The 25738-nt window shown below is 38.6% G+C and overlaps 1 long non-coding RNA gene across 2 annotated transcripts; it reads right to left on the reverse strand.

Annotated features, from left to right (window-relative positions):
• Positions 1–4887: 4887 nt before the first annotated feature.
• LOC123327817 lies at positions 4888–20492 on the reverse strand. 2 transcript variants are annotated; one of them, XR_006542516.1, is made up of 3 exons: positions 19807–20492; positions 9242–9319; positions 4888–4940 (listed from the first exon to the last, which is right to left on the reverse strand). It is a non-coding gene; the product is annotated as an uncharacterized LOC123327817 (long non-coding RNA). The 2 variants fall into 2 exon arrangements; XR_006542517.1 differs by lacking the exon at positions 19807–20492 and adding an exon at positions 17401–17453.
• Between the last annotated feature and the right edge of the window lie 5246 nt (positions 20493–25738).

Below are 25738 nucleotides of genomic sequence, written 5' to 3' on the forward strand. Positions count from 1 at the left end.
TATGTTCATCAGTGATATTGGCCTGACAAAGGAGGCAAGAATATACAATGGATTAAAGACAATTTCTTTAACATGTGGTGCTGGGAAAACTGGTCAACCACTTGTAAAATAATGAAACTAGAACACTTTCTAACACCATACACAAAAATAAACTCAAAATGGATTAAAGATCTAAACGTAAGACCAGAAACTATAAAACTCCTAGAGGGGAACACAGGCAAAACATTCTCCGACATACATCACAGCAGGATCCTCTATGACCCACCTCCCAGAATATTGGAAATAAAAGCAAAAATAAACAAATGGGACCTAATTAACCTTAAAAGCTTCTGCACAACAAAGGAAACCATAAGCAAGGTGAAAAGATAGCCTTCAGAATGGGAGAAAATGAAGCAAATGAAGCAACTGACAAACAACTAATTTCAAAAATATACAAGCAACTCCTGTAGCTCAACTCCAGAAAAACAAATGACCCAATCAAAAAATGGGCCAAAGAACTAGACATTTCTCCAAAGAAGACACAGATGGCTAACAAACACATGAAAAGATGCTCAATATCACTCATTATCAGAGAAATGCAAATCAAAACCACTATGAGGTACCATTTCACGCCAGTCAGAATGGTTGTGATCCAAAAGTCTACAAGCAATAAATGCTGGAAAGAGTGTGGAGAAAAAGGAATCCTCTTACACTGTTGGTGGGAATGCAAACTAGTACAGCCACTATGGAGAACAGTGTGGGGATTCCTTAAAAAAACTGGAAATAGAACTGCCTTATGATCCAGCAATCCCACTGCTGGGCATACACACTGAGGAAACCAGAAGGGAAAGAGACACGTGTACCCCAATGTTCATCGCAGCACTGTTTATAATAGCCAGACGTGGAAGTAACCTAGATGTCCATCAGCAGATGAAAGGATAAGAAAGCTGTGGTACATATACACAATGGAGTATTACTCAGCCATTAAAAAGAATACATTTGAATCAGTTCTAATGAGGTGGATGAAACTGAAGCCTATTATACAGAGTGAAGTAAGCCCTAAAGAAAAACACCAATACAGTATACTAACACACACACACACACACATATATATATATATATATATATATATATATATGGAATTTAGAAAGATGGTAACAATAACCCTGTATACGAGACAGCAAAAGAGACACTGATGCATAGAACAGTCTTTTGGACTCTGTGGGAGAGGGAGAGGATGGGATGATTTGGGAGAATGGCATTGAAACATGTATAATATCATTTGTGAAACGAGTCGCCAGTCCAGGTTCGATGCACGATACTGGATGCTTGGGGCTGGTGCACTGGGACGACCCAGAGGGATGGTACAGGGAGGGAGAAGGGAGGAGGGTTCAGGATGGGGAACACATGTATACCTGTGGTGGATTCATGTTGATATATGGCAAAACCAATACAATATTGTAAAGTTAAAAAACAAACAAAAAAACATACTCATCATCTTAGAAATTGCCTCCCTTCTGGCTCAGATTGTAAACAGTCTGGCAGCAATGTGGGCTTCCCTGGTAAAGAATCTGCCTGCAGTGCAGGAGATGCAGGTTCAATCCCTGGATTGGGATGATCCCCTGGAGGAGGGCATGACAATCCACTCCAGTATTCTTGCCTGAAAAATCCCATGTAGAGATGAGCCTGGTAGGCTTCAGTTCATAGTGTCACAAAGAGTCAGACAGGACTGAAGTGACTTAGCATGTACAGGGTTCTCTAGAGTAAGTATTTGTACACAGAAGTTAAAACACATGAATTTGATCAGCTATCAACTACACAATTATGCAGAGGGAAAGATTATTACCATTGTAGATGGGTGTGTCAAAAACGCAAGAAGACTATAATAGTTTAAGGTAGGTTTGGGATAGCCCTTGGATGTGCAGAAGCCAATGACTGCCTGAATAGACAACAGAATTAAGTGCCCAATAAACAAAAATGATACTTTACTTTAGACGATTATACAATCAAGATTAATACTAACCTAAAGGGGTTTCTTGATTGTGCTATTTAGCTTACCATATGTAGACTAAATTGCTACCTAATGGCCCATTATTCAGCATAAGGAAATTAAAAACTAAAATTATGTTTTTGTGAACTCTTCTTTATTTCATGAATATAGGAGTATTTAATTCTCCCTTATATTATTAATACATAGATATTAAGAATTTAAAAAATTTCTCTGCTTTCCAAAGCTAATTTCAAATTCACTTAATCATGCTAGCAAATTAATCAGCACTATGTGCTCCATTTATTAAACACCTATTAATAATAAGTGAAAGAGTGTGCTTGATGTCGTCTGAGTTAGAGTAAGTTGTCATTCCTGTCCTTAGAAGATTTTAATCTCTTGTGAAGAAGGGATATAATTACAGAAAGTAACCAAGTACATGTTTAAGAAAAGAGAGAGCATTGAAGTAAAGAATATAAACATCCTTACAATAAAGACAGAAATATGACCTGAATTTGAAATGGAAAGGATAGCTTAATTTTAATTTCCATGTAAGACTCCATGGCGAAGGTAGGACAAGCAGGATTTAGGTTAAATCAGTGGAAGAAAATAGACTTTTCAGGAGAAATAGCTATTGAAAGATGTAATAAGAATACAAAGACAAGAAGTAGGAAAGAACAATGCCCACCTCGTGGGGGCAGACATGGATGGTAAGTGTGGACAACCAAAAGCAGAGGACATTGGAAAATACGATAGAAAATATGTGGAATATGGGCTCAGACAACTCATAGAAGACTGAAAGCGTGACTTTGACTTCAAAATGGTTTTGACAAATCAGGATGCATGTGACATTTTAATAGTGATGCAGATGTCTTCATAGACAGCTGTAAAGACAGGGGTCGGTCCATGAATGAAGTTAATTGACACTAAATGATTTCTTTCACCTTAAACCAGAAGGTTCATAAAATGTTTAGCTCATGGCTGCATTCAAAGCACAGTTAGGATAAGGGGACTGTACAAGCAGTAAGACAGACCCAGTATAATTTAATGGGGTAACAATATTTCATAAACTCCAAGGTTGTGATTCTTAATCCTGCTCTTACAGTTAACACAGCATGTGGCATTTCTGCATTAATTTCTCTGGTTATAAAATAGCTGTTTCCCACGACTCTCTAGGGGATAGTACAAAATCAATTGAATAATGACAGATAAGTACTCTGAGCTTCTTAGAGAGAGAACTAAATCTCATAATTGCCTTCTCCAGCCACCTTCATTTTACTTTACAGAGTGAACAGGAGTACGTATAAGAGATGGATTAATCTTATCTTTCTTCATTCTCCCTTCATTTTTTCTTAAGAAATTATACAAAAAGGGAATTGTTACAGAAATTCAGGATACAAAATTTTTGTTCATAAATGATAAACATAAGTCATATATTAATAAAATCATTCAAATGATACATTTAAGAACTGAGGCATAAGTCTTTATAATCAAAATATGCACATATAACATACCTGAAGTATGCTTTTGTGTTATATCCACCATTAGAATAATTTATACATGGTCTTTTAATTTTCCGAAAAAAAAAAAAAAAAAGATAGATTTTCACTGATTCACCTATATTTTTTGTTCCAGATTCAACTTTTCTCCATAGCTCACATTTAAAAAAAAAATTGGTTAAATTTAAATGTACTGTCCTTGGGCATAGAACATTTCTCAGTGTAGCACTAACAAGTTTACTGTATCTGTTAAGGTTATTTTGAGCACATGCAATAGAAAGCAATAGACCTTGGCCTACTTAATTAAGTACAAGGAGATTTATTATGAGTTTGCTTGGTGCTCAAAAGGCAATGAAAAAGCAGGGAATCAAAACTTCTGAAAAGGCAGGTACTAAAACAGCTTCAGGGACAAGGAACTCCTTGTGCTTTAACCAAATCATTGCCATCAGGTTGCCTCCCCTCTCCTTAGATCCCAGCCTGTATCTCTCTGTCTATGATCTAAATTCCTGGCTGGGAGTAAATCTGACTGCCACTTTGAATCTAGCTCTAATGGTTTGATTCAGTCAGGTGCAGAGGGCAGGCTCAGGTGTTTGGGGCCACATCCAGAGTGGGAAGATTTTTTAGGCGCCCAGGATCCATCACTCTAGTTCTTATGATCAAAGGCATTTTTAGCTCTGTTATTATATATAAACTCTACTCCAGTTTATGCTAAAGAGGATTTGAGTAAAACACCTTTAATAGCAGCATTATTGGAAGCATAATAAAGGGCAACTGCAAATAAATTTTGTCAGGAGTTAAGCCAATCTATACAAAAGTCACTTAAATTTATTGAATGGTTGCTACTCTTTAAAAAATGATTGAAAAGTGGAATATTATAGAAAGTAAAAGGCAAGAGTGGGTATGTAAACTGTATTTTAATTAAAAAATAAGAAATAGAGAAATAAAGAAAACACTGTTATAGGAGCTAAATTCCAATGTAACATGTAAAGTAACTGAAAATGTACTCAGTAGATATACTAGTTCAGTTCAATTGCTCAGTCACGTCCGACTCTTTGTGACCCCATGGACTGCAGCACGCCTGGCTTCTCTGCCCATCACCAACACATGGAGCTTGCTCAAGGTCATGTCCATTGAGTCAGTGATGCCATCCAACCATCTCATCCTCTGTCGTCCCTTTCTCCTCCTGCATTCAATCTTTCCCAGCATCAGGGTCTTTTCCAATGAGTCAGTTCTTCGCATCAGGTGGCCAGAGTATTGGAGTTTCAGCTTCAGCATCAGTCCTTCCAATGAATATTCAGGACTGATTTCCTTTAGGATGGACTGGTTGGATCTCCTTGCAGTCCAAGGGACTCTCAAGAGTCTTCTCCAACACCACAGTTCAAAATATCAATTCTTCGGTGCTCAGCTTTCTTTATAATCCAACTGTCACATTCATATTTGATTACTGGAAAAACCATAGCCTTGACTAGATGAACCTTTGTTGGAAAAGATATAATGAGGGCCTTATACATGGACATAAAAATACTGAAAACACATAATATATAATATGAAAGAGACACTTCAGTATGTTAGCTAATATCACTTCATAGGTATTATAGAAACTTTCTAAGAAAGGAGCCTAGAACTGGAATGCTTAGATTGTTTTCTTAATAAAAAGATGGAACAGACATGTGGAGGAGTATCCCTATACGCCAAGGAGGTATGCAGCTGGATGGGAATCTGAGGCTGGATCTCAGGACAGAACATTTGAATAAATGGAAAGATGATCATAACTGATGTTTCTGTGGAAGAAGTTGAAAGTTCTCAGCCCTGAAAATAGTTCCAAAATATCAATTGTGAAGCTGTCACAGAAGGAAGATACATCAGCAATGTAGGACTTCAAATGTCTTGACATCTGCTGGAAGTCTTATTGTGCTAAAAGCAGCAAATCTGATAACTCAGTAATGGTAGATAATGTGTTATCTTCAATACTGCATCCCCACAAGTCAGCGTTCTCCCACAAGACCCATCCTCCAGCCCCCCTAAGACCTGTGTGTCTCCATCCAGGAATCCTACTCTCGTGTACACAAACCCCTCATCAAGCTACTGTCTTCTTTGTTGGCTTTCACTAGCACTGGATCTTTCCTAAGAGGGTGGTTGTACTTTCGTTTTTTTTTTTTTAGGGTTTTTATAATGCAGGTTGTGGAGGCTACATTCTTGCTGTTTCCAAACCTTTACAACCCAAAGCTCATATAAATAGGCATTCTGCTTTGATGCTTACACCAGGCTTTATTACATGGGTCCTTCTCTCACCTCTGTCATCCACCCACCACTTGTCAGTAGCCTACCCCTAGGACCATCCTCCCCCAAGTCTTTAACTCTAGTCAACAGCTTTACCCTGTGCCTTAAGCCTTTACATCATTCTGGCCTTTCCATGGACAATCTTAGAGCATTCTGATTCTCTCTCTTTCTTTTTTTTTTTTGCCTCCAATTTTCAAGATTTTTTTTTTTCCTTTTTCACACCAGCCATTTCTCAACTCTCACAGCCTGAAGTGGGTTTTTGTGATAACATTTTACTTTTGGAGTCTAATATTCTATTTTCTATTTTTTGAAGTTGCTCAATCCCTTAATATCTTTTTTCTGACCATTGTGAGAAAGCTTGTGTTTGACTATCTTATTTTTCCCAGTTTGATCCTGATCCATCTACTCATTCATTCTCCTGTCAGCCATCTCATCTCCTAAGTCTTCTTTCTTCACAGCTCTCATCTGGCTAGTTAACTAACTGATTTCTCCACTCATATTTATGTTGTTGAACAGAGAGGGGGAAAACTCACAGTTTTCAATAATTTGTGATTAAAAACTCAGACTTTCTAATCTTATCTGGTCTATAAAAACTGTCCAGGTTTCCTATGAATGATGCTAGACAACTCGTTTCCCACTCACTATAGGCGCCATATTCAACCTTCATTTCATGAAGACACCCAAACACATCATCGCCTCTACTTCAAAGAGAAAATAGACGATTAAACTAAGAAGTTATTAATGTTTCTTGTTCCTTTGATATTTTGAGGAAAGTAGCACAACTTCTTATCAAAAGTGACTTTGAAGTGTAAGGACTGTTAAGGTCATGTAAGAAAAAGCACTGATGTAGATGATTCCAGGGTTGGTTCATCTGCATACTATTGTCATTAGAGAACCATCCACTTTGGACCATGGTGAATAGATTCAAGCATGAACCCTCACAATCTCTGACTTCTAGTCTTCATGACTCTATATAATTTCCTTCCCTGGGGTTTGGGTGGGACTTGTAACTTGCTCTAAACAATAAGATATGGCAAAGGTGACAAGATGTCGCTCCTTTGATTATGGTATGTAATGTTGCTCCTGGATGTACTTTGGAAACACTCCTTGTGAGCTTTGAGGAAGTAAGGAGCCATATTGACTCCCTGTCAGAAAGCTGGGCATGGCCTTTAGGAGCTGATGGGCAACTCTGGCCAACAGGCAGGAAGAAATTATATCCTCAGTCTACAACCACAAGGAAATGAATGCAGAGTACAACCTGAGTGAAGTTGGCAGCATAATCTGCCCCAGTAGAGTTTCCAAATGAGGACACATGTAGAAACCTTAATTGCTTAAAAAGTCTACCCGGTAGCCTTCAACCAAAAGATGCCATTTCATTTATACTTTGAATGATAGTACTAAAGAGGTTTGGAAGCAATTACCCTGAGGAGAGTACCTGCAGTATGATAAGACCTGCATCTAGAAAATAGGAGATTTATGAAAGCTATTTTTCAGGGCAGAAATGAACAGCATTTGAATTACATGGGATTAGATAATATATTAAACATCTCCTGCAATATATATGCAATTTTTTGGTGGCTTGAAAATACCCTGTTTTTACAGTCCACCATATTATGCAGAGCTGAGTGAATATAGTGGGAGAAAGAAAAGTAGGACTGCTCTTCCATGAATGGTTTGGATAGGGATCTGAGTTATCAAGGCCATGTTACAGAAATTGAGTTTGCAACAGGGCACACAGGACAAAACAATACTCTGTCACCAAACCAGGAACAATGGCAGTCCAAAGCGGGGCTTGTTACCTGATTGGACTTTCCAATTTTCTTCCCTTTGAGACAGTTGAAGTATGGATAGTTCCTTCCCAGAATCACATAACATTATTGGGTAACTTGTGTGTGTGTGTGTGTGTGTGTGTGTGTGTGTGTGTGTGTGTGTATGTGTGCATGTGTGCATCTGATATTTAGGTAAAGGAGCTGTGAGTCCTCCATTTTGGTACTTTCTAGTACAATTCACCTGACTAAAAAAGTTACAATGAAGAGTGCCCCTCACTACCCTACTCTATCATATTGCACATGGATTTTAGTACATATCCTTGCTACCCCCTTTCAGCCAAACCAAATATAACTAGTATTATATTATCAAATACAGATCTAATTATATCCACTATAATATTCAACCCCTTTTGGGAAGTATGTTGTAATTCAAGGCCAACTTATTTATCATTATTATTTAATTCATCCTCAGTTTATGCAAGAGAATATTTACTTTGTTATATATTAGAACATTCCATATTTCTTTAATACCTATTTACTATGCCTGAATTATATTTGTCTGGAAGAAAGGCAAATCAAATTTTAGTATAAATTCCCAAGACATGAAATATTTGTTAAAAGGAAATAATATGAAAATTCTCAGAATATCCTTTTTGTATCAATATACAGTGCTGCTAAGTTGCTTCAGTCGTGTCCGACTCTGTGTGACCCCATAGATGGCAGCCCACCAGGCTCCCCCATCCTTGGGATTCTCCAGGCAAGAACACTGGAGTGGGTTTCCATTTCCTTCTGCCATTTCCTTCTCCTATGCATGAAAGTGAAAAGGGAAAGTGAAGTCATTCAGTTGTGTCTGACTCTTCGCAACCCCATGGACTGCAGCCTACCAGCCTCCTCCATCCGTGGGATTTTCCAGGCAAGAGTACTGGAGTGGGTTGCCATTGCCTTCTCTGAATATACAGTGAACTGAGATGTACAGGGGTTATACCATAGTTATTTGTTGAATACAACAAATAACTATGGTATAACCCCTGTATATCTCAGTTCTTTAACTGATATTTGAACAGCACCATGAATGGAAAGTAAATACTATTTAATATGCTCCTACTTTCTCCCTTCTGGCTATCTCTTTCTCCTCATCATCTGCCACGGTTGTCGCATTATTCTCACATCTCAGCTCAACAAAATGTTTTCAGTAAATTATTCCTGACACCTCAGACTAGATGACTCTGTCTCATGGATACTCTCAGTGCAGCTCTTCCTTTGCCTTCAGAAACTCTAAAACATTGTTTATGCCAGAGCACAATTTAATTATTTTCCTGGGAAAAGGAAGATCTCTACTAAAATCTTCCTGAGTCCACAGCTACCAGAAATGCAAACCACAAAAAAGCACATGCATTCTGCATTAGGAGTGGAGTGCAGTTTCTCAACTTGGTGGTAAAAATGTACCAAATGGGCAGGGAGGGGCTATGGAAAGATTGGTAAAGTCTGCAGAGGTGTAACAAGGTGTAGAGGCAGGTCCTTTCAGAACCATTATAAGTAGCTTGATCCACTTCTCCCTGACTTGACACAAATAAATGACTTAGATGCAACCATTTGATTCCTTACGTTTGATTACTCTGGAAAGTAGATGTCCTTTTCCCCTAAAATGCCAAGACTCCCAGTAGTGTTCCTCATGCTCTTCTTCCCTGGTGTATCAGGTACAATAGTGCTTAGAAAAGTGGTTGTACCTGTTTCTTGGTCCATTGGAGAGGCAGAGTCAAGGTAGAGCAGGCAGCAGGGCAGCAGGTCTCCCCTTGGCAACTTTTCTTATTGTGGGAAAAAAATCAGATCTCACTTTTGTATTAAATGCAGGAATATGAAACAAGTTGTACTTTATGGCCACCAAACTCCCTACATATTTATAGTTATGTTATTGAAACCAATGAGGTCTGTAATTTTTAATGCACTTAAAGTTCTGCAGCCATGTGGGAATTAAATTTACTTTTCTTGTGTGTGAAAATTCAAGTAGAGGAAGAGTTAAATGCTTTTAAGGTGTCTAATTCCCCAAGACTGATCGCCTACACACCCTGTTATTTTTTCTGTGGTCTAATTGTCATACCGCCCTACAGCATCACTAAAGGTGATTCTAGACATGCTAATGAGTTTTGAAGACTCAAAATAAACAGTCCAAAAGAAACAGTTCATTCTCTCCTTCCATCTCTAAATATTAATGCTCCAAATCCAAAGTTTTACTTATACTGCTTCCAATAATCCCTTTTCTTAATCATCTCCTTGTCACCTTATTTTCCCAACATGCTACCAAAGGCATATTCAAGTAAAACTGAAGTCAAGAAAAAAGTTATGTCTACATTAATTTATTGTAGAGTTTCTCATTTTAATCATATCAAAATTGATTACATTTATATAGGTTCATTTTTCAAACTGAGTTCAGTTTATCTCTTTTGTGCTTACTGTGATTCTAAAGGAAAATTCAAGCAATGATTCATATCATCATGAGCTATTCTCTACCCTCTAAATTTAATCCTCTAAGCAGTCAGGCAAAGGAAGTCTCTTTGACATTATTTGTAGAAACATTTACTTATTTCTGCTCATCTTATTCTTAGTATACTTTGGAAAGTGAAATCTAGAATTTTGTATTTCAAACACAGAATACCTGCTCTATAGGAGGAGCATTATACTTTAAAAGTAAAACTGTTGTTTCTTTTGAACTTTATCCATGAAATATAAGCCCCAGAAATGACATAGCTGGTCATTCATATCTTTTAAAGTTTTTAATAAATACTTATGAAAAACTTCATATGTGCCACCAGCTTCCCTGGTGTCTCAGATGGTAAAGTGTCTGCCTGCAATGCAGGAGACCTGGGTTCAATCCCTGGGTCAAGAAGATCCTCTGGAGAAGGAATGGCAGGCCACTCCAGTACTCTTGCTTGGAAAATTCCATGAATGGAGGAGCCTGGTTAGGCTACAGTTCATGGGGTCGCAAAGAGTTGGACATGACTGAGCGACTTCACTTTCCTTTCCTTTCCTATGTGCTAACCCTTTTGGACCCAACTGGTACACTGAAGAAGATTCTAGTAAAGTTCTGTGCTCTGCCTAAGTAAACTTTGTGCTGCCCTTGATCCCCCAAGGGATCCAGCATGAGGACGCTTTCTTTACGCTTGCATCCTATCCGTGCTGGAGGAAGAACGACCGCCAAGCAGACCTGGCCTCCTCAGTGTTTATACCCACCAGCTGCATCCTGGCTCTGACCACATCCCAGCATGCCTGATATTTCTCCCTCATTGACTGCTTGGCTCATTTCTCTCAGAAATATTTCAAGTCTCTTCAGCTCATAGGCTTCCAGTTTTTTCCTAAATATCAGTGAGATCAGAGCTCTTACTTCACTGAGCATTTTGATATAATTCAGAAGGAGTCCTTTGTTTTCTCAGTCCTCCTACATTTTTCATCAGTCTTCCATACAGTCTCAGAAAAGAATGGAATGGAATTGCCCAAAATATAAAACTAATTTTGATGCCATTTTTTGGGTATCCTGAAGAACCCTGAATGAATGCTAATCCCTTCAAGCATTTTAAGTGGCATCCTCCTAATTTTTTTTTTTTTATCTCCCATTCATTCAGTTAGCAAATATTTACTCAGGATCTACTATATCAGGCAGTGGGTCTAAGGAAGAAAAAAATGAGACATTAAGGAGTTCACAAACTGCTATTTAGATAGTCATTCTACTGTGTGATAAAGGAAATAAGCATACTAGCAAGTATTGAACTCTGACTATAGACAAGCATGGTATTAAACTATTTAATATAATTTTAAAACAAACCATGACAAAAATTATGTCCAAGAAAATTCTATGTTTATATTATTTCTTCCAACTCTGAGACTGACATTTTGTGGGGTTCTATAACTTGTCAAAGCATATTTAGAGAGTGGCAGAGTTGATATTCAAACACCTGATTTTCCGACTCCAGGATTGATGTACTTGAAGTATCATATTATCTATACAATAATGGGCTATACAATGTACTATGGGAAAATAGGAATGTCTAATCCAGACTGGAATACTTCAAAAGTCCCTACAGAATAGGTTATACCTACACTGCTTTACTAACTGAACGATTTAGCTGAAAGAGTACATGGGTCTTCCTCTGCAGGGCATTACTAGTAGAAGAGATAGTACATAGCAAAATGGCTGTTAGCAGAATCAACAGAGAAAATATAATATTAGAAGATCAAAGAGTAGAAAAATAGGAGTGGTGGCAAATTATGTCAAGAAGTAGCCTGGGATTTTGTCTGTGAAGTCCTTCTTTGACACAATGAGTTTAGATTTTATATATTATATAAGAAGTATTGGGAGTCAGTACCATTTTAATAATTTCCAAGGTCAGATGTGCATTACTTACTCATACTGAACTTAGAATGGAAGAGGGGTAATGGAGAGAACCAGACAAGAAGCAGAGAGACCATTGTTCCAATAATCCAGGTGAGAGGTGATTAATGGTAGCTCCGCAGGCAATGGCATTGGCTTCCAGCAGACCTGTACTGTTATTCTGGCTCTGCCACCCCCTAGCTGTGTGACTGGGGGATGGTTTTTAGCCTTTCCAATTTCTCAGTTCCTTAGATGGTAAATAAGGGTAATAACTCTTTCATAGATTTGTTGAAAGGGAAAAATGTGGCATTCCATGTAAGCTGCTTAACAGATGGCTTGACACATTTTAAGTCTTTAACAAGTCAGTGACATTATTATTAATGATGTTAAGTTTACTTACAAAATCAATGTTAATTGCCCTCTTGGGGAGTGGAGCATGGAGCATTAGTTCATGTTTTGGTCTTAGAAGTCAGGGTCAAATGTTGCCTGCTGATGGAGCAGGTTAGACCACTGGATTGCAAAAATTTCCACTCACAAAACATATGTAGCAGGTGGCAATTTTAGTGCACAAACCCAACATACATTTCATAGTAAAACTGCATCAAGTCCTCTCTTGATGTGAGAATATCAGCCTGAAGTACCTTTGGGGCTTCCTCTCCCCCATAGTGTCCCATAGGTCACCAAGAATCTGAGGAAAGTGCCAGGGTCCTTTTTTTTTTTCCCCCCAGGTAATTGTTTTTATTACTCAGTTACTAAATTTATTTTTTAATTTGAGGAAAATTGCTTTACAATGTTGTGTTGACCCTGCCACACAAAAATGCGAATCAGCCATAATCACACATATATTCCCTCCCTGTGTCCCACCCCTCTAGGTCATTAGAGTGTTAAGTTTCTCCTTGTATCATACAGCACCTTTTCACTAGCTATTTATTTTACTCAGGATAGTGTTTATATGTTGATGCTACTTTCTCCATTTGTCCCACTCCTTCCTCTGCCTATTGCATCTACAAGTCCATTCTTTATATCTGTGTCTCCATTCTTCCCCTACAAATAGGCTCATCAGTACCATTTCAGGGTCTTAATTCATAGTGATGCTATAATTTCTTTGGATTCTTCTGCTCCCCAGTCTAATGACCAGAGAGAGTCTTTAGATTCTTGTCTATTTTCAGGACAGTGGGCTCAAAGCTATCCATTGTGGCAGCAACAAACCCCAGAAACTCTGTTTTCTTGGTTGTTACTTGTTTATTCCTGGTCAGCTGGAGGCCTCTGCTCTGCATTGTGAACATTTTGGGACCCAAGAAAATAGATGGTTTTGGTGTACCATGGGAGAGGGAAAGAAAAATCATCATGGGTCCCTACTTAACTTTTAGAGTGTCTACCAAAAAGTGGCATGTTACTTCTTTAGTTAACGTTGGTCAAATAAGGGCATACTTAAATCTCAAAGAGCAGCAAAATAAAACCCCACCATGTACTTAGGAAGAGAGCCAGGTATGTTTGACAGATGTCAGTCACACTCTGCTTCCACAAACTTGCACATGTTGACCTTTCAGTCTGTTCTTTAGTTTGGAAAAACACAGTGTACAGCCTCTACTGTTCTCCTCAACAAACTTGGATACCCTTCACACTTGCTGACGGGGACTTCGTATCTATCATATACAGAGAACATCTCCAAGTCCACACCCATGGGATCTCACTCTTCCTAGAGTGGACCATTTCTACTCTCCACTCAAGTTCTCTTTGCTTTACTAAAGTTTTGGTATAGATAACTTCTAAATGTCTGCAATTCTGTTACCTCATCAGCTTTTTAAAACACTTAAGACTTTAACTATCAATCACTATTGCTACCCTTCTCAATTTTCCAAGCAAAGAACTCTGGAATGAGAATTAAGACAAATTTTATGAAGCACAAGAGGGAAAAATGCTTCTGAAGTGAAGAAAAATACAAATTATATTATTAAATAAGGGAAGTTTCAAAAATGCAACATCTTGTGCCTATTATGGAAAACAGTATGAAGGCTCCTTAAAAACTGAAAATAGAGTTACCATATGATCCAGCAATCACTTTCTGACATATATCCAGAAAAGACAAAAGCCATAACACAAAAGACACCTATACCCCAATGTCCATAGCACTGCTATTTCAATAGCCTAGAACTGGAAACAATATAAATGTCCAGCAACAGGGGAATGGTTAAATAAGATGTGGTATGTGTATACACACACACAAACACACACACACACATGCACACACACACACACACATACACACAATGGAAAATTACTCAACTATAGAAAAGAATGAAATAATACCATGGATGGAGAAAGAGATTATCATACCAAGTCCAACAAAGAAAGACAAATATTACATCATATTACTTATATGTGAAGTCAAGAAACACCAGGAGTAACAGGCAAATTTGGCCTTGGAATACAGAATGAAGCAGGGCAAAGACTAATAGAGTTTTGCCAAGAAAATGGACTGGTCATAGCAAACACCCTCTTCAAACAACACAAGAGAAGACTCTACACATGGACACCACCAGATGGTCAACACCAAGATCAGACTGATTATATTCTTTGCAGCCAAAGATGGAGAAGCTCTATACAGTCAACAACAAGACCAGGAGCTGACTGTGGCTCAGATCATGAACTCCTTATTACCAAATTCAGACTTAAATTGAAGAAAGTAGGGAAAACCACTAGACCATTCAGGTATGCTATGCTCTACTATGCTATGCTATGCTAAGTCACTTCAGTCGTGTCCGACTCTGTGTGACCCCATAGATGGCAGCCACCAGGCTCCCCCATCCCTGAGATTCTCCAGGCAAGAACAGTGGAGTGGGTTGCCATTTCCTTCTCCAATGCATGAAAGTGAAAGGTGAAAGTGAAGTCGCTCAGTCATGTCTGACTCCTAGTGACCCCATGGACTGCAGCCCACCAGGCTCCTCCATCCATGGGACTCTCTAGGCAAGAGTACTGGAGTGGGGTGCCATTGCCTTCTCCGATTCAGGTATGACCTAAATCAAATCCCTTATGATTATACAGTGGAAGTGAGAAATAGATTTAAGGGACTAGATCTGATACAGTGCCTGATGAACTATGGTTGGAGGTTCATGACATTATACAGGAGACAGGGATCAAGAACATCCCCATGGAAAAAAATACAAAAAAGCAAAGTAGCTGTCTGAGGAGGCCTTACAAATAGCTGTGAAAAGAAGAGAAGCAAAAAGCAAAGGAGAAAAGGAAAGATATTAGCATCTGAATGCAGAGTTCCATGGAATAGCAAGAAGAGATAAGAGAGCCTTCCTCAGCGATCAATGCAAAGAAATAGAGGAAAAGAACAGAATGGGAAAGACTAGAGATCACTTCAAGAAAATTAGAAATACCAAGGGGACATTTCATGCAAAGATGGGCTCGATAAAGGACAGAAATGTTGGACCTAACAGAAGCAGAAGATATTAAGAAGAGATGGCAAGAATACACAGAACTGTATAAGAAAGATCTTCATGACCCAGATAATCATGATGGCATGATCACTCATCTAGAGCCAGACATCCTGGAATGTGTGGACCTTAGAAAGCATCACTACAAACAAAGCTAGTGGAAGTGATGGAATTCCAGTGGAGCTATTTCAAATCCTGAAAGATGATGCTGTGAAAGTGCTGCACTCAATCTGCCAGCAAATTTGGAAAACTCAGCAGTGGCCACAGGATTGGAAAAGGTCAGTTTTCATTCCAATCCCAAAGAAAGGCAATGCCAAAGAATGCTCAAACTACTGCACAATTGCACTCATCTCACATGCTAGTAAAGTAATGCTCAAAATTCCCCAAGCCAGGCTTCAACAATATGTGAACCGTGAGCTTCCTGATGTTCAAGCTGGTTTTAGAAAAGGCAGAGGGACCAGAGATCAAATTGCCAACATCTGCTGGATCATTGAAAAAGCAAAAGAGAGTTCCAGAAAAACATCTATTTATGCATTATTGACTATGCCAAAGCCTTTGACTGTGTGGATCACAATAAACTGTGGGAAATTCTTCAAGAGATGGGAATATCAGACCACCTGATCTGCCTCTTGAGAAACCTATATGCAGGTCAGGAGGCAACAGTTAGAACTGGACATGGAACAACAGACTGGTTCCAAATAGGAAAAGGAGTGCGTCAAGGCTGTATATTGTCACCCTATTTATTTAATTTATATGCAGAGTACATCATGAGAAATGCCGGGCTAGAAGAAGCACAAACTGGAATCAAGATTGCCAGGAGAAATATCAATAACCTCAGATATGCAGATGACACCACCCTTATGGCAGAAAGTGAAGAGGAACTCAAAAGCCTCTTGATGAAAGTGAAAGTGGAGAGTGAAAAAGTTGGCTTAAAGCTCAACATTCAGAAAACGAAGATCATGGCATCCGGTTCCATCACTTCATGGGAAATAGATGGAGAACCAGAGGAAACAGCGTCAGACTTTATTTTTTGGGGCTCCAAAATCACTGCAGATGGTGACTGCAGCCATGAAATTAAAAGACGCTTACTCCTTGGAAGGAAAGTTATGACCAACCTAGATAGCATATTCAAAAGCAGAGACATTACTTTGCCAACAAAGATTCGTCTAGTTAAGGCTATGGTTTTTCTTTTTCTTTTTTTGTTTTTTAAGGCTATGGTTTTTCCTGTGGTCATGTATGGATGTGAGAGTTGGACTGTGAAGAAGGCTGAGCGCCGAAGAATTGATGCTTTTGAACTGTGTTGGAGAAGACTCTTGAGAGTCCCTTGGACTGCAAGGAGATCCAATCAGTCCATTCTGAAGGCGATCAGCCCTGGGATTTCTTTGGAAGGAATGACGCTGAAGCTGAAATTCCAGTACTTTGGCCACCTCATGCGAAGAGTTGACTCATTGGCAAAGACTCTGATGCTGGGAGGGATTGGGGGCAGCAGGAGAAGGGGACGACAGAGGATGAGATGGCTGGATGGCATCATTGACTCGATGGATGTGATTTTGGGTGAACTCCGGGAGTTGGTGATGGACAGGGAGGCCTGGGGTGCTGCGATTCATGGGGTCACGAAGAGTCGGACACGACTGAGCGACTGAACTGAACTGAACTGAAAAAATAGTACAAATGAACTTATTTACAAAACAGGAAACAGATTCAAACATAGCAAACAAAAAATTGTCAAAAGAAAAGGAGAATGGATAAATTGGGAGTATGTGATTAATAGATACTGCTATGTATAAAATAGCTAGGCAATAAAGATCTACTGTATAGTATTGGGAAGCATATTCAATATATTACAGTAATCTATAATGGAAAAGAATCATTATATATATATATATATATATATATATATATATATATATATATTCAGTTCTTAAGTCATGTCTGATTTTTGTGGCCCCATGAACTGTAGCATGCCAGTCTTCCCTGTTGTTCACTATCTCCTGGAGTTTGCTCAACCTCACATCTGTTGAATTGGTGATGTCATCCTATCATCTCACTCTCTGTTGAGGAGAACGGGTTCTCCTCCCACCTTCAATCTTTCCCAGCATCAGGATCTTTTCCAATGATCAGGCTCTTCATATCAGGTGACCAAAGTATTGGAGCTTCAGCTTCAATATCAGTCCTTCCAATGAATATTCAAGGTAGATTTGCTTTAGGATTGACTAACTGCATCATTTTGTTGTACAAATAAAATTAACACAACATTGTAACTCAACAACATATAATTTTAAAAAATTTAACATTTTAAGCAACATTATATAAGCTATTTTTTTTTTTTTTACTTAAAATTTTAAGTGACACAATAGCCACTCTGGTATTTAGGCCACCTAGATAAGCTACAATCATCCAGCTGAGACTTTGATGTTATTTACTTCTCCATTCAGTACAGATAGAAACTAATCCTCTCCTACAATTTTATTGCCTTTTGGTATTACATAACTTTGTTTATTAATAACTATAAAGATCTGATATACCACTATATTTGCTGGGATTTTAGATGTTAAATACTTAGCATTCTTTGCTAACACATGCAACCTTAGGTGGCTTAAACAGGCATTTAAGAAAGTTTCACCTCATCTGTGTGTGGTAACACTGATGAATTATTTCAGAACAGATGTTAACATTTAACACATTTATTTCTTGGATGTTCATTTGAAAAAGAAATCTGTAAGGCTGTAAATTATCTGACTGACAGACTGGAAAGAAGAAACATATCTATATTTTTTCTATCAATTAAACACCTTTGATTTTAGAGTCAATGTCTTCAGTGACGTCTTTTAGAGCTGTTAAACATTGTTCACGTCTCTTCAATTACTCTTGCTAAGCATTTAATAACTGCATAGGAAGAAACTGTGTTCCCACTCTCAGTGGCTACACAGTTCCCAGTGCTAATTCTTTACACACTAATTCTTTACTAATATGTGTGTGTGTGAGTGTATATGTGTGTGTGTATATATATATATATACACACACACTAAGTCTGTACTAATATATATATATATATATACACACACACACACACACACACACCTTAGAGTAAAAGTCTGTCCTGAAGAGAGGAGTGGATTGGGATCCCACAAATCATATGTGGAATAAGGAAATGAATCTCAAACATCAGTGTGAATCAAAATCAACTGGCATGTGGGTAGATTAAAACAGACTCGAGTTTCTGATTCAGCTGGTCTGGGGTTGGATACAGAGCTTATCTCTAACAAGAGTCCAGGAGGTACTGATGCTGAGGCTTCTAGTCTGAGAAACACACTGTAACATCAAAAGAGTTAGCAGCCCATCTCCTAACTTCTATTAGAAGACATGAACCTAATTTCAGTGGGTATCTGGCTCCAAGTTGCAAAACTACCTCTTGATCACAAAGAGGTGAGAAGTTAGTTTTTCCTCTGAAAAAAAAAAAAAAAGGCATTCAGATAATACAGATGGTCACCTCAATTTCCAGGTAAAATTAGGATGAATTGTGTGTGACAAATGGTGTTGTCAAGTTCTCTTGAGGACCAGTTTTTTTTTTTAATTTTTTTTTTAATTGGAGGCTAATTACCCTACAATATTGTGGTGGTTTTTGCCATACATTCACATGAATCAGCCATGGGTGTACATGTGGACCAGCTTTGTTTACCTTAAAGATATGTGAATAATGGATTGCGGTTGAAGTTGATTGCCTACAATACTCAGCACATTCTGGTTTAATGCTTATTCAACAATAAAAGTGTTTTCTTTCTCTAAAAAAGAATCACTGATGTTGAATATAAGTTTACCCAGTTGTCTTCCCAGGTTAAAAATTGTTCAATAATTGAAAAAGTCATGGGGCTCTTGCAAATTCAATAAACATGATTTTGTTTTTTAGAGATGTAGAGCAAAGATTCTAAGTAGCTCTAAAAATGAGAAAAATTGTTTAATTTCATTTAATTTCAATATTTTGATGCAGAAAGCTTCCCCCTTTCATGGGTAATGAACATCTCTACTTAAAATATTTCATCATTACAGGGAAAATTGCTCTCAGAACTTTACTATGAGAACCTCCTAGCATGCTATCTTATAGAAATGCATTCTTCACACTTGACCCTTTAGGAAAAGGATGTCAAAGGGCTGCCTTTCTTCTTGCACAGAGAAGGAGTCAATGACACCAAAAGTGTCCTTGAAACTGTAAATACTTTTTGGGAAGCCATAGTAGAGCAGACATGCTCATCATACCAATTTTTTTTTTTGGGGAGGGGGAGCTGGATATTGCCATCAGTCAAAAAGTTTTACTACTCACTGATCCTATGTCCAGTGCTTTATTTTTTCCATCTTCAGATCTAAACAAGATCATTAACTTGTTAATGAGTGGAAATGTTGCCTGGCAGCTAAAAAGAGGTGGTTTAATTTCACGTTGCTGCAAAATGAATGATCACACAAATAATGGATGAAAACAACACACACTTACTCTTATATTTCTTGATCAGGAATCTGGACACAGCTCCCTGGATTATCTCCTCAGGATCTTATGAGGGTGCAATGAAGGTGTTGGTCAGACTGCATTCTCACCTAGGGGATCAGCTTGGGAAAGATTATCTTCCAAAATCTCTGCAGTTGTTAGGAAAATTCAGCTTCCTGCCATTGTGAGGTTGATGTCAGAGTTTTCTTCTTGGCTGTTGCCTCCCTTCCTGGGAGCCTCTCAGTCCCTTGCTCCACAGCTCTCTCTGTTGCCTTTTTACAATGTGACAGCTCACATTTTCAAAACCAGAGGAGAAGAGACAGCTCTTCTCATCAAGGATGGTCCCATTCTTCTAAGTGCTTTCAGCTGATTAAGTCAGGCCTTCCCAAGATGACATCTTTTCAATTAGTTCAAGTCAACTGCTTTAGGACAATATATTAATTTTCAAAATCCTCTCACCACTGCCTATTCCACTGGCTAGAGGCATGTCCCACCACACTTGGGGTAGGGGAGAGAATATGGGTGGAAGCTCAGAGTGCAGACAGCAGAGATTCCATCTTAGCCTTTGCCTTTTACATTAAGTTTAGATCACAGATTATTTTTGTGACAAGTAAATCTGTGATGAGGTGGAAAAACGGTTTAAACTAGTGGTTAACCAAAGGAAGCGAACTTGAGATTGTTAGAACATGCTCATAACTGCCTTAAACCAGGGTTTATAATTTAATTGTCTTTGAGTAGAATTAGTGCCTCAGTCTGTTTTCAATGCTCCCAGGTGATTCTCTGTTTAATTAGGTGAACACAAGTGCTTTCAATACTTGGAAAATTTAGAGAACTAAAGTGCTTACCCAACAGCCCACCTCTTTCTAATCTCATTGGAAGACCCTAAAATAAGTGAGACTGTCTAATTCAACACCTGCAGAAGGGGCTATTTTAATTTGAGAGTCATTTGTACTCACATTTTGGTGAGACCTGAGGTGTCTAGGAGTTAATTATTTAGTAAGATGAAATGTTTAGATTAAAAAAAAATAGTTCATTTGCTTCCTTCATATCATCCTAAAAATTTCAGCTGGGGGTAGATGTATACATTTAAAAAGAAAAGAAAACTATAATAAATCCTGTGACCATGTTGTATTGAAGTTGGAGTATCAGTGTAAATTCACATTTGTATGTGTCCACACTCTCCACTTTGCTGGGAGAAACATCAACAACCTCAGATATGCAGATATCACCCCAATGGCAGAAAGCAAAGAGAAATTAAAGAGCCTCTTGAAGAGGATAAAAGAGGAGAGTGCAAAAGCTGGCTGAAAACTCAACATTCAAAAAACAAAGATTATGGCTTTCAGTCTCACTACTTCATGGAAAACAGATGGGTAAAAAAGTGGAAGCAGTGGCATATTTAATTTTCTTGGGCTGCAAAATCACTGTAGACAGTGACTTCAGTCATGAAATTAAAAGATGTTTGCTCCTTGGAAGAAGGCTATGACAAACCTAGACCGTGTTTTAAAAAGCTGAGACATCGCTTTGCTGACAAAGGTCCTCTAGTCAAAACTATGGTTTTTCCAGTATTCGTGTACAGATGTGAGAATTGGACCATAAAGAAGGCTGAGCAACAAAGAATAGATGCTTTCAAATTGTGGTGCCGGAGAAGCCTCTTGAGAGTCTTTTGGATAGCAAGGAGACCAATCCAGTCAATCCTAAAGGAAAACAACCCTGAATACTCACTGGAAGGACTGAAGCACCAATACCCTGGCCACCTGATACAAATAGCCAACTCACTGGAAAAAGACCCTGATGCTTGTAAAGATTGAAGGCAGGAAGAGAAGGGGGCAGTGGAGGATGAGATGGTTGGATGGCACCATCAACTCAATGGACATGAATTTGAGCAAACTCCAGGAGATAGTGAAGGACAGAAAAGCCTGGGGTGCTTTAGCCCATAGGGTTATAAAGAGTTGGACACAAATTAGTGACTGAACAACACACTTTCCACTGAATGAGCCTGGGACCAGTTATACCCCGGTATCAATGAGCTCATTTAGTGCCTAGATCTTGGCTTCTAAACACCACTGTCACTAAAAGGAGCCATGTATTCTTAAAATATGTGGATAATTCCAGGAATGGCATTGTAAATGCCAGACATGAGCTGTAAAGCTCATGAAAAATATCCTCAAAGAACAATGGGGACTTGTTAACAGAGCCTGAAGAGTTTCCCACTGTTGAAACCAGAGACAATTTAAATTTCAAAATAAATATATAAAGAAATGAATAAATAAATGGAGGGAAGATGAATTTTTTCCTTATAGTAGAAAGATATGTAATAAATATATAAATAATTTAAAACTTCACTATTTAGTAATATCATAGTAATTGATACATGCAAGAATTATCCCTGAGTCCTCAAAATACTGGGTAAAAAATTTTGATGAGAACTAGCATATTTACATAATCTCAAACTGTATGAACAACCAAATAACAGCAACAAGAAATTAATTGCAAAAGGAAAAAGACTACCTTTTAAGTGGAAAATGACAGCAGATGTGACTCTAATCAAGTGGTTAAGATAGCATTACCAGTATTGAGACAAAGTCCAAAATAGGATTCAATGAGATAAAGCACAGCCTGAATTGTCTGAATCTAATCATGATGAAATACAAAACAAACTGAGTGTCTTTCTATGAAATAACCCTGCAGAAATATATATATATATATATATATACACACACACACACACACACACACACACACACACACACAAGCATCAAGGGTGAATGGTTTCTGACTGAAGGAGAGTGAAAATCTATTCCATTTGGAAGCATAGTGAAAAGACATGACAGCTAAATGCAACTGGCCAACTTTGTTTGGATATTTTATTATACATACTATTAGACCACCTGATCTGCCTCTTGAGAAATTTGTATGCAGGTCAGGAAGCAACAGTTAGAACTGGACATGGAACAACAGACCGGTTCCAAATAGGAAAAGGAGTTCGTCAAGGCTGTATATTGTCACCCTGTTTATTTAACTTATATGCAGAGTACATCATGAGAAATGCTGGACTGGAAGAAACACAAACTGGAATCAAGATTGCCAGGAGAAATATCAATAACCTCAGATATGCAGATGACACCACCCTTATGGCAGAAAGTGAAGAGGAACTCAAAAGCCTCTTGATGAAAGTGAAAGAGGAGAGTGAAAAAGTTGGCTTAACGCTCAACATTGAGAAAACGAAGATCATGGCATCTGGTCCCACCACTTCATGGGAAATAGATGGGGAAACAGAGGAAACAGTGTCAGACTTTATTTTCCTGGGCTCCAAAATCACTACAGATGGTGGCTGCAGCCATGAAATTAAAAGATGCTTACTCCTTGGAAGGAAAGTTATGACCAACCTAGATAGCATATTCAAAAGGAGAGACATTACTTTGCCAACAAAAGTTCATCTAGTCAAGGCTACGGTTTTTCCAGTGGTCATGTATGGATGTGAGAGTTGGACTGTGAAGGAGGCTGAGCACCGAAGAATTGATGCTTTTGAACTGTGGTGTTGGAGAAGACTCTTGAGAGTCTCTTGGACTGCAAGGAGATCCAACCAGTCCATTCTGAAGAGATCAGCCCTGGGATTTCTTTGGAAGGAATGATGCTAAAGCTGAAACTCCAGTACTTTGGCCACCTCATGCAAAGAGTTGACTCATTGGAAAAGACTCTGATGCTGGGAGGGATTGGGGGCAGGAGAAGGGGAGGACAGAGGATGAGATGGCTGGATGGCATCACTGACTCGATGGACATGAGTCTCAGTGAACTCGGGGAGTTGGTGATGGACAGGGAGGTCTGGCGTGCTACAATTCATGGGGTCGCAAAGAGTTGGACACGACTGAGCGACTGATCTGATCTGATCTGATCTGATTAGACAACTGGGAAATTAAATGGAGTTTATGGGTTAGATAGTGCATTAGTTTTCTAGAGGTGCTGTAACAAAGTAATACAGAGTGGGCTTAAATTACTGAAATTTATTTTTTCACAGTATGGAAGCTGGAAGTCCAAGATCAAGGTATAAGCAGATTTGTTTTTTTCTGGGGCTTCTCTCCCCAGTTTGCGGATTGATACTCTCTTGCTTCCTCTTTGCATCATGGTCTCATGGCCTTCACCTTCTTGTGGTGTCTCTGTGTGTGTCCAAATTGCCTCTTCCTAGTTCAGTTCAGTCGCTCAGTTGTGTCCGACTCTTTGCGACCCCATGGATCGCAGCACACCAGGCCTCCCTGTCCATCACCAACTCCCGGAGTTCACTCAGACTCAGGTCCATCGAGTCAGTGATGCCATCCAGCCATCTCATCCTCTGTTGTCCCCTTGTCCTCCTGCCCCCAATCCCTCCCAGCATCAGAGTCTTTTCCAATGAGTCAACTCTTCGCATGAGGTGGCCAAAGTATTGGAGTTTCAGCTTTAGCATCATTCCTTCCAAAGAAATCCCAGGGCTGATCTCCTTCAGAATGGACTGGTTGGATCTCCTTGCAGTCTCTTCCTAAGGAGGCCAGAAATGGGAATGGTTTGAGACTAACCCTACTGGCCTCATTTTAATTTAATCACCTCCTTACAGTCTCTAGCTCCAAATACAGTCATATTCTGAGGTAGTGGGGATGAGGACTTCAATATATGAACTTGGGGGGACACAGTGTAGCCCCAAACAGATGGTATTAAGCTCAAAACAGATGGTATTAGCCCCAAACAGATGGTATTAAGAAATCAATATTAATTTCCTGATTTTGATGGTTCTACTGTGGTAATGTTTGAGAATGTCTTTGTTTTCATGACGGCTCCCACTAAGGAATTTGAAAGTGACACCAGTCTCTCAATTTACCTTTAACTGGTTCAAATTTTTCATGCTATATTTTTAAAAAGTAGGACTAGTAAGAAAATCATGGCTTTATGGAAGAGGTATCAATGTCATGCTTAGGAAAGGGCTGAAACAGTGTCAGTATTTACTAAGTGACCAGCACTTATTCTTCTGGCTTTAGTTGCAAACTATAGGAAATGTGACCCACTCCAGTGTTCTTGCCTGGAGAATCCCAGGGATGGGGGAGCCTGGTGGGCTGCCATCTATGGGGTCACACAGAGTCGGATACGACTGAAGTGACTTAGCAGCAGCATAGGAAATGTGATTATAGATGGAATCACTTTCTTGCTCTAACTTTGAGAGATTTCCAGGAGTATAAGTAAAACAGAATTCTAAGGGGAAAAGGAGAGATAAAGCTCTAGTTCGGTATAGTCAAGAAAGATGAACTAATTTTGATGCTCAAGGCGCAAAGCTTTATATAAACTTCTGACATCTTAAGTGGAGAGCCCTGATAGAAGGAATCTCAGCTGTGGTTGGCTGTGAAAAAAATAGCATGAGAGTACAGAGAAGTTAAAACAATTTTTGGACAAGAGATAAATTCAACATTATGTGATAATAGCAATTGACAGTGTACAAAAAATAATGCTTTATTTTCCTCTACACTGAACTTTTCTCCTTTGAATGTTACTATCATATTTAACTGCAATGAATATAAAAAGATGACTACAATAAAGGGCAGAAATGTATGGACCTAACAGAAGAAAATATTAAGAAGAGGTGGCTCTTTTGCTGTCTTGTACTCAGGATGGGGAACACATGTATACCTGTGGCAGATTCATTTCGATATTTGGCAAAACTAATACAATATTGTAAAGTTTAAAAATAAAATAAAATTAAAAAAAATGATTGTCAAAATGTAAGATACAAGAAGAAAATTTAAACCAAAATAAATATAATTTTGGCTTAAAAAAAAAAAAAAGAAGAGGTGGCAAGAATACACAGAAGAACTGTACAAAAAAGGTCTTAATGACCCAGATAACCACCCTGGTGTGATCACTCAGCTTGAGCTACACATCCTGGAATGAGAAGTCAAATGGGCATTAGAAAGCATCATTATGA

This window comes from Bubalus bubalis, chromosome 10 (genome assembly GCF_019923935.1).
Source record: "Bubalus bubalis isolate 160015118507 breed Murrah chromosome 10, NDDB_SH_1, whole genome shotgun sequence".
Taxonomy (NCBI): domain Eukaryota; kingdom Metazoa; phylum Chordata; class Mammalia; order Artiodactyla; family Bovidae; genus Bubalus; species Bubalus bubalis.